Genomic DNA, 10,884 nt, shown 5'->3' with positions numbered 1-10,884 from the left:
TACCCATTATTCATTCCCATTCCCACCCGCTACTTCACTACCCTTCTCAATCTCTGGTAACCATCATTTAGCTCTCTATCTCCATGAGTTCAATTGTTTTAATTTTATTAATATGTTTTTTCATTATTGCCTTTCTGTGTTATTCTATCATGATCAGAGAAGAGACTTGATATGATTTTAATGTTTTTGAATTTTTTTTTTTTTTTTTAAGACAGAGTCTCGCTCTGTCACCAGGCTGGAGTGCAGTGGCTCGATCTCTACTCACTGCAACTTCCGCCTCCCAGGTTCCCGCCATTCTCCTGCCTCAGCCTCCTGAGTAGCAGAGACCACAGGCACGTGGCACCATGGCCAGCTAATTTTTGTACTTTTAGTAGAGACAGGGTTTCACCATGTTGCCCAGAATGGTCTTGATCTCTTGACCTTGTGATCTGCCTGCCTCGGCCTCCCCAAGTGCTGGGATTACAGGTGTGAGTCACCACGCCGGGCCTGAATTTTTTTAAGACTTGTTTGTGGCCTAACATATGAGTTATCCTTGAGAATAATCCATGTGCTGAGAAGAGGGATACATATCCTCCATCTGTTGAATGAAATGTTCTGTAAATATCTATTAGGACCATTTGGTCTATAGTGCAGATTAGGTCCAAAGTTTCTTTGTTGATTTTCTGTCTGGATGATCTGCTCAATACCGCAAGTTGGATGTTGAAGCTCCAACTATTATTGCATTGGGGTCTCTCTTAATCTCTAATAATATTTCTATTATGTAGCTGGGTGCTCCTGTGCTGAGGGTATGTGTGTGTATATATATATATATACACACACAATTGTTACATCCTCTCACTGAATTGATCCCATTTTCATTATATAATAAACTTCTTTGTCTCTTTTTATAGCTTTTGTCTTGAATCTGTTTTATCTGATACAAGTATAGCTATTTCTGCTCTTCTCTGGTTTCCATTTGTATGAAATATCTTTTTCCACCCCTTTATTTTCAGTCTATGTGTGTCTTTATAGGTGAAGTGTGTTTCTTGTGGGCAATATATTATTGAGTCTTGTTTTTTAAATCTATTCAGTCAATCTATGTATTAATATTTTGACTGGAGAGTTTAGGCCATTTAAATTCAATGTTATTATTAATAAGTAGAGACATACTCCTGCCATTTTATTATTTGTTTTCTGGTAGTTTTGTGGTCCTCCCTCCCTTCCTCCCTCCCTCCCTCCCTCCCTTCTTTCCTTTATTTCTGTCTTCCTATCTGTGAAAGTAATTTTATTGGGTAGTACATTTTAATTTCTTCCTTTTTATTTCTCATGTATCTGTTGTAGGTATTTTAAGTTTACCAAGGGCTTACCAACATCATTTTATAACCCATTATTTTAAACTGGCAACAAGTATTATTGTAAAAACAAATTAATAAATGAGCAAAGAGAAAACTAATAAAAACTCTTTACTTTGTCTGCATCCCTTAACTTGTTAGCTTTTTGCTGTTTCTTTTCATGTCTTATTAAATTGTCTATGTCTTGAAAAGTTGTTGTAGTTATTATTTTTGATAGGTTTATCTTTTAGCCTTCCTATTCACGACATGAGTAGGTAACACACCACAATTACAGTTTTATAACATTCTGTATCTGTCTATACACTTACTCTTACCAGTTAATTTTTTAACTTCAGATGATTTTTTTAACTTTTTAAAACTATACTTTAAAGTCTAGGGTACATGTGCACCGCATGCAGGTTTGTTACATGTGTATATATGTACCCTGTTGGCTTGCTGCACCCATTAACTCGTCATTTACATTAGGTATTTCTCCAATAGCTATCCCTCTGCCATCTCCCCACCCCATGACAGACCCCAATGTGTGATGTTCCGTGCCCCTGTATCCAAGTGTTCTCATTGTTCAGTTCCCACCTATGAGTGAGAATATGTGGTGTTTGGTTTTCTGTCCTTGCGACAGTTTGCTCAGAATGATTTCCACCTTCATCCATGTCCCTATAAAGGACATGAACTCATCCTTTTTAATTCTGCATAATATTCCATGGTGTATATGCCAGATGATTTCTTATTGCTCGTTAACATCCGTTTCTTTCAGATTGAAGAACTACCTTTAGGATTTATTGTAGGACAGGTCTGGTGTTGAGAAAATCTCTCAGCTTTTGCTTGTCTGGAAAAGTGTTTATTTCTCCTTCACCTCTGAAGTGTATTTTCACTAAGTATTAGATTTCAGAATAAAAAAAGTTTCTTTTTCCTTCAGCACTTTAAATATCATACCACTCTTTCCTGATCTGTGAGGTTCCCACTGAGAAACCTGCTGCAAGATGTAGCACAGCTCCTTCATAGGTTGTTTTTTCTTTTCTCTTGTTGCCTTTAGGATCATTTATTTATCAGTGAACTTTAGAAGTTTGATTACTAAATGCCTTCAGTAGTCTTATTTCGGTTAAATATCCTTGGTGTTCTATAAACATCTTGTACTTGAATAGTAACGTCTTTCTCTAGGTTTGGAAAGTTCTCTATTATCCCTATTATTGTTTATTTGAACAAATTTCCTACTCCTACCTCTCTCTCTACCTCCTCTTGAGGGCCAATGACTCTTAGATTCGCTCTTTGGAGGATATTTCCTAGATCTTGAAGATGTGCTTCATTTCTTTTAATGCTTTTTTATTTTGACTGTTCTGTTATTTCAATCAGCCTGTCTTTGAACTCACAAATTCCTTCTTCTGCTTGATCAATTCTGCTGTTGAGAGACTCTGGTGCATTCTTCAGTTTGTCAATTGCACTTTTCAGAGCCAACGTTTCTGTTTGATTCCTTTTAATTATTTCAATCTCTTTGTTAAACTTATCTGACAGGATTCTGAATTCCTTCTCTGTGTTATCTTGGATTTTATTGAGTTTCCCTAAAACAACTATTTTGAATTATCTGTCTGAAAGGTCACACATCTGTGTCACTCCTGAATTGGTCACAGTGCCTTATTTAGTTCATTTAGTGACATCTTGTCTTCCTGGATGGTGTTGATGCTTGTGGATGTTCATTGATGTCTCAGAATTCAAGAGTGAAGCATTCATTCTCATCTTCACAGTCTGGCCTTGTCTGTACTCATCCTTCTTGAAAATGCTTTTCACATATTCAAAGGGAATTAAGTGTTGTAATCTAACTCTGTGGTCACTGCAGCCATATGTACGTTAAGGGGGCACCGCAAGCCCAGTAATACTGTGACTCTTGCAGACCTGTAGAGGTACTGCCTTGGTAGCCTTGGGTAAGTTCTAGAAGAATTCCCTGCGTTACTAGGCAGAGCTTCTTTTTATTTTCTCTTATTTCCCCAGACAAATGGAGTCTTTCAGTGTGTTGAGCTGCCTGGAGTTGGGGGAAGGATCATGGAAATACTCCCATGGCCACCACTGCTGGGACTGTGCTCGGTCACACTTGAAGCCAGAACCATGTTGGGTCCTTTCTCAAGGACTATTTCCTGGCTATTGCTGATGTTTATTCAAGGCCCAAGTGCTCTTTAGCCAGTATGTGGTGAATTCTGCCTGGCCTGGGTCTCTTCCTTCAGGGCAGTGGGTTCCCTTCTAGCCCAGGGTTGGTCTGGAAATGCCTTCAAGAACTAAAGCCTGGAATCAGGGGCTTTAGGAATCTGCTTGGTGCTTTATTTTTCTGTGGCTGAAATGTAACCAAGTTGCAAGACAAAGTCCTGTTTATCCTTCACTCTCCTTCCCACAAGCAGGAGTCTCTCCTTGTGGCCATCGCAGCTGGAATGTGCTGGGTCACATGTGAAGCCAGCATTGTACTAGGTTTTGGCCAGGGTCTGTGCCAACTGCGACCTGGCTACTGATGATGTTTATTCAAGGTCCAAGGGCACTTCAGTCAGCAAGTCATGAATTCTGCCAGGGCTGGGTCCTTCCATTTGGGAGAGTGGATTTCCTTCTATATATCTAGAAATGTTGTCTGGGACACAAGCACACGTATGTTTATTGCAGTACTATTTACAATAGCAAAGTCACAGAACCAACCCTAATGCCCATCAATGATAGACTGGATAAAGAAAATGTGGTACATATACACCATGGAATATTACACAGCCATAAAAAGGAACGAAATCATGTACTTTAGAAGGACATGAATGAAGCTGGAAGCCATTATGCTCAGCAAACTAACACAGTAACAGAAAACCAAACACATGTTCTCACTCGTAAGTGGGAGTTGAACAATGTGAACACATGGACAGGGAGGGGAGAAACACACATCAGCGCCTGTTGCGGGGTGAGAAGTGAGGGGACAGAATTTAGATGGTGGGTCAATAGGTGCAGCAGACCACCATGGCATATATATACCTATGTAACAAACCTACATGTTCTGCAAATGTATCCGGGAACTTAAAGTAAAATATAAATGTATGTATGTATGTATATATGTATGTATGTTGTCTGGGAGATATGACCTAAAATGGTGCTTTACTTTACTGTTAGTCCTTTTTTTAACTGTTGCTGAGCTGGTACCCAAGTTACAAGACAAAGTCCTCTTTACTACTCTTTTTATTCCCAGAGCTACAAGCTACACTGCCTGGAACTGGAGGAGGGGTGACGTGACCACTCCATTGGCCACCCCAAGTAGTATCTCACTGGATTGCAGGTACCCCAAGTCCACTGGCTCTGAGTCCAGCACAGCACCAAGACTAGCCCAGCAATTGCAGCCTTTGTTGCCTAGACTGCTTTTCAGGTTTATTTAAGACTACAGAGCAATTTAACCCACAGGGGTGGCTGGCCAGAACTCAGGTTCCAGCCGCCAGGATGGATAATTCCTCTCTGACTAGGGCTAGTCCAAATGCTTCCTCTGTGGGCACAGGTCGAATTCTGCCCTGTGTTGCTTTGCACTGTGACAGAGCAGCACTGAGTTCTAATGTAAAGTTCCACAATCACTTTGCTGGGACTTTACAATAGAGGAGGGCTGGTGTCAGCAATCAAGACTTTCTTTCCCATCCTCTTCTTGCCTCTTTCCTTGATATGATGTGTAAATCAGGTGTTGTGATCGCTTCCTGATTTTTGGTTCTTGAGAAGGTGTTTTCTTGTGTGGACAGTTATTCAATTTGGTGTTCCTGCAATGGGAAAATTGCTGGAGGGTTCTATTCGGCCATCATACTCTGCCACTCTCAGCGTTAAGATGCTCTTTTAAAAAAAGAATTTCTGTAGTGAGTTAAAACTTCAGTGTTCCCCCATCGTGGGTTTATAATCCAAATTAATATTGATGTAGGAATTTTTGAGCCAAAATAACTTGAGGATTGGTTATAGGCAGGTAATATTTCTGAGGTTCTTAGAGGCATAAACATACAAAGCAATGTGGAATATTTCTTTACATGCAGATTTATAGAAAAGGGAGCATATTGGACACCAAGAGCATAACTTGTTGCAGACACACAGTCTTAATAAGTTTGCTGTTGCAGCAACTCTCCTGCAATGGATTCTTCATTTAGATTTAATTTAGTTTATAATTTTGAATCTTTATTCAATCTACTCTACATATTGATTTTGAAATTGCCTTGCGTAGTACATATTTTTTCTTACCCTCTCAAGGTAACTTAAAAAAATTTATCTCAGTGGGTTCATTTAAATGTTCTTTCCCCTATCCTTCTATTATGAAACATTTTCCCTCCTTTATGCAGCTAACAGTTAACAGAACTAATTGCTAAAGAGCTATCCTCTATAGCAGTGAATATATAATACAATCATAAATTTGGAGCAAATGTTTTGTCTGTGTTATTAAAATTTGGGGAAACACTGATGATAGTTCTTAACTTGTCTGTACACCAAGGTCTTGCAATTTCACAATGCCTTCTGATCTAGCAATTTTACAATACAATCTTTCTTTACCCGAAGAAAGCCTAAAAAAAGAATAGCTCATTTAGAAGACTAAGTAAAATGGAGTTGAAAGTGTGAGAGATTTACAAAGGTTAAATTTCAAAAGGTACAAATCTTTTAGAGAGGTTTATTTGAAGATAAAACTTTGTTTTATGGTTTCAGCATTCTAATTAAAAACTCTAACTTTTGAATTCTTGTTGTTCTGCCCTCTAATTTTTATAGATTCCCTTTTAAACAGACTAGTTAATACATTTTACATGTAAAAAGTTTCTCCGTAATGGACATTGTTCTATGTCAACTTAGTTTCTGGTCATTAATTGAGGAATGTGCAGGTTTAGTATTAAAATGAGATTTTATATAGAAATTAGAGTCCCTTTCAGAAGGAGGTTGAGAGTTGGGTAAAGACAAGCCCGTGAAAAACTAGAAAGCAGAGCACTACATTTGATCAGTGTGTGTGCTTAAGAATGTTGTCGTGGGTTCCCCAAACCGGCACCTGCGAGAAAGGGGTCATTATAATCAACAACCTGCCAGCTGTTGCAGTTCTTTTACCAATCTATAGAACAGAGAATGCCCTCATGAAGGTTTTGTAAGGGACCTAGGATAAAGTTTGACTAACACCTTTTCATGACTGGTCACTGGCCTAATGGACTTCCAACTATGATTACTCAGAGTCAGCTTGGATTGGATTGGAGACTTATTAGGATACTGTCTCCATCCATTCTGTACAAAAGACTCCTTGATATGTGTTCAACAAGAACAGCAAGGATAAAACCAAAGCCCTATAACTTGGTGCATATAGAAAAACAACAGCAAAAACACAGCAAATAACAGAAGATAAGCATTTTAATAGAAAACAACCTTACAGTGGTAAACCTTCAAACCAAAGGCTTAGTGACTCTGCCTGAAAAATCCAGGTCTAATTTGTCAAGTGATGCACTTTTCAACCAAAATAACTTTATACACAGAGCCATGCTTGAAATTTTTATACAAAAATATAGGTTAACTTATAGGAAAACCTTACAAATTATAAAATAATGAAATAAAGTTTGCACCAAAAGATCAATACAACGAATCAGGGCATGGATCTTTATTGAGACTGTCTCACACAGTGGATCTAAATAAAACATGGTGTTTTGGCATAAGGCCTTCCAATGAACACAACTGTTGGCCTGAGAGCCTCCTGGAATTCGCTGAGCGTATTCCAAACAAATCTGGTGGAAGCCCCGGAAGTCCTCATGAGACCACTTTTCAATATGTGAAATTAAAACTATGCTAAACGTATTTCTTATTGTGATGATCAGATATCGTCTGCCTGAACAGGAAAGGATGACCATCTTAGAAAGGGTTTTGGGAGTCATGGAAACAGGGATTGGTGATTGACAGGTGTTCAGGTGCATGTTGACATCTGCAGAAGTCAGCTTCCTCAGGTGAGATATTGTTTGGTTGGCACTCAGAAGTGTTTTCATGGAATAAGTTGACTCCTAATTGCTTACTTCCATAAACAACATTTTGACACTGAAGGGTTGGCTTACGAAAGATTTCTGCTGAACTAAGTTGTCAATGATTAGCTGAACAAGGATTAACAGTTTCGGGTAGTTACTTCTTACCATCAATATAGAGCAATAAATCTTTTTCTGTGTGGAAACATTTTTCCCCCAAAGGCATATTAGATGTCATAACTGGTGAATGAAATTGCTGCCTCAGCATTCATTTTTAGGCTTGACATAAATTGTTTAAAACCCAGGTATACTCTGTCACCTTAGGTCTATTGAAAAATTACCTCTCTGATTGTTTACAACGTAACAATCTTGTAAACATCTTGTTTCTCATCTTACTGACCCACAATATGACACACTCACGTTGCCAAATATGATAAAATCTAGAGGTCAATACCAGAATCATGTAAAAAAGTTCTCAACACAGAATCATGTAAAGAAGTGCATGCAAATTTTATTTAAACTAAACTATCTGTAATTCCAGTGGCAAAGTCTAAGGAATAACACCCATGATCTTTAAGAAAGAAAGAGTCACACAAGTCCACTCTCTCTTGCTTTCCACTCACTGGTTAACATCTGGATACCTCCAGACTTCTCGCCAGCCTCCTGTTGGCACCCCAACCTCTCTAGGACCTATAAGTAATACATTTCTTCTGTTTCATGCACTTTGGTTTCACTGCCTCACGTGTCTCACTTGACATGCACAAACTTGATCCTGACCTTTCCAGGCCAGCTCTCTATCTTAGAAAGTGGCTGTCTTGGTAAGAATAAACTGACCAAGGGTCAGAAGGGAGTCCCACAAGCACCTGGCGGTATAAACAAAATGCCTGTGAAAGGAATACTTGGCCATGGGTTGGATTCTTCTGCATTAGGCAACCTTCCAGGATTAGGAAGTATCACATGAAAGGCACACTCTAAATACCCATGACCAAATTCCTTGAATTTTATGGTCAGGGCTTTACAAGAGGCAACGAGACTCTGAAGATAAAGACCTCAAGATCAAATTAAAAGGAAACCATAGCAATAGAAATCAGAACACTAAGCCAGAGTACATCCAAAAGAGTGATATGAAACATTAAGAATGCTAATAGAAGCCCAAAGTTTGAAACTAATGAGCTTTGATAAATATTAAGAAATATATAAGTTTCATTTTATTTATAAGCATCTGTATAGAGAAATTTTCAGGTTGATTAAATTTTTAAATAAATAATATAAATTTCAAATTTTAATATTTTAATTACTGAATGCCAGTATGGATTTATTTTACTAATAATTCTTGTGAAATGATTTCTTCTTTCATCTTGAAATAATAATTTTATTATGTTTATTAAAGAGAAGTATAATAATTATTAAAATAATAAAACAGCACTACAAAGAAGGGGAAAAAGTACAAGGATCCATAAATCTCAAATAATCATCATTAGTGTTAAAACCATTCCCTATGCTAATCCATAAATCCCACAAATGTTAGTTTTAGTTGTACTTAATTGCATTCAGTGTTTACCATGTATCCCTTTAACATTATACTTGTTCTAGAGTCATATTTTGGGCTACAATTTGTAGGCTTATTTTATTGTGTTTTTTGAAATTCACACATTTAAAGGTGTTGGCTTGTTGCTTCTAAACTTGATCACCATATTCTCTGAGTATAATATCCTCTGGTTTCATTTATCCTGCAGGATATAATATGCTTTAAAAATATTTATTCTGCCTTTTAATGTTTCTCAGAAGTGTGAGCCACCTTGAATTTTTTTCTTTCATATCTCATTTTCTTCTGCAAGAATGACTGAAGAGATGTTCGTTTTTCTCAAAGTTCCAATAAACGAACCAGAAACCTACGTGGCCTATACTCAGATCTGCTGAGTCTGCTTCATTTTAATACTGTTAGAATGTCTCAGTACATTCTAGAGGCTAGAAAGCTAAAGATTGTTTTTCTTTCCAAAGTCCCTTTTGTCAGCTCAACAGATGCATCTGTATAGGAGTTTTGGGAAAGGTACATAACATCAAGAAGACGAGTTGATGGGTGCAGCACACCAATATGGCACAAGTATACATATGTAACAAACCTGCACGTTATGCACATGTACCCTAGAACTTAAAGTATAATAATAATAAATAAATAAATAAATAAATAAATAAATAAATAAATAAAAAGAATTGTCATACAGGCTACTTTTGCTTTGTTTAAAGCCTTTGTAATAACCCCACCTTAGGTAGTTACCCTGCTCTCTGATATCAAATCTCCTAGTAACCCATTCCTACTAACTTTTATTATCTTTGCTCCTTGCATGTAGTGGAGGGTAGTGATACTTAAGGTATAAGTTTAACTGACATGATAAAGAGACCCCAAAATAAAATAAAAAAATACTTCTCCATCACATAAGGTGAAAACATGAGTGATCTTTGCTGGTGTGGTTTTTAAAGAAAATCTCCATTATTTTACTACTTTACAAAATTCTGTGAACTATGTCTCATATGATATGATAGGTCCATATCTAGGATCCTGCTTCAGGACATTATGAAGACATAGAACTGGGAGGCAAACAATTTCTTTAAGCAAATGACAGAGAATTTACACAAATTATTTCTGATCATATTCAGTTGTTAAGAACATGGTCACATGTCATTTGCTTCCTGAATCCCCCATATAGAAGAAAGGGTAAGCCAAGATACTATGTTGTAATATGCATCACCAAAATAACAGTGGCTTAAAATGAGAACCACTAGCAATATAGGCCTTGTTTCTACTGTAGATGTCATGGTTTAACATCGGGGCAATTTGCTCATTATGGACATTCTTGACATCTGCTCATTATAGACACTCTTGAATCCACACTAGTAGAGCATTCATGATCTCCAATATTGCCTCTTGAAGTAATGCCAGTTATGGAGATTACTGTATGTGAAACAGTAGAGGTCAATTTCTGTTCATAAACCCTTATAATATTTTGATTTTAGTCTCCCAAACTGCTTGTGGAGAGTGATGAGGAGTTAGAATGTTTCTTTTATTCAACACTTTTCAATGCTTATCAAATGAAATTGTGCTACTTTTATTATTTGACTCCTGCTACTGTGTGTGTGTGTGCATGCGTGTGTGCATACATGTGAACATGTGTTTGTTTTACTTTTTTTTTTGGTTTCGAGTAAGATATGAGGATAAAGAGACTCTGCAATACAGTTTCACTCTACCATTTTTGCCCAGAAATATTTTCTCTTCAAAATGTATTCCATAGTATATACTTCATTGTAATCAACAAAGCAAGTGTTGTTATGGGCTTTCCAAGTTTTTACCACTCTAAATAACACTGTAAAAATACCCTTACATCAATTTCCAATTATTTTTAAACTTTTTTTCAAAACTAATTATTATTCAGGTTATTTGAAAATATGACCATGTTATAGACAGATTGTACACATACAACAAAACCAATATGAATGCAAATATCAATTTTCACTTACCATTATCACTGGCTACTTTGTTCTTTTTTGCTTTTAATTATTTTCTTAAAACTTTAACTAATATGAAGAACTTACATTTATTTGCT

This window comes from Papio anubis, chromosome 3 (genome assembly GCF_008728515.1).
Source record: "Papio anubis isolate 15944 chromosome 3, Panubis1.0, whole genome shotgun sequence".
NCBI lineage: Eukaryota > Metazoa > Chordata > Mammalia > Primates > Cercopithecidae > Papio > Papio anubis.
This window is presented reverse-complemented; position numbering follows the sequence as displayed.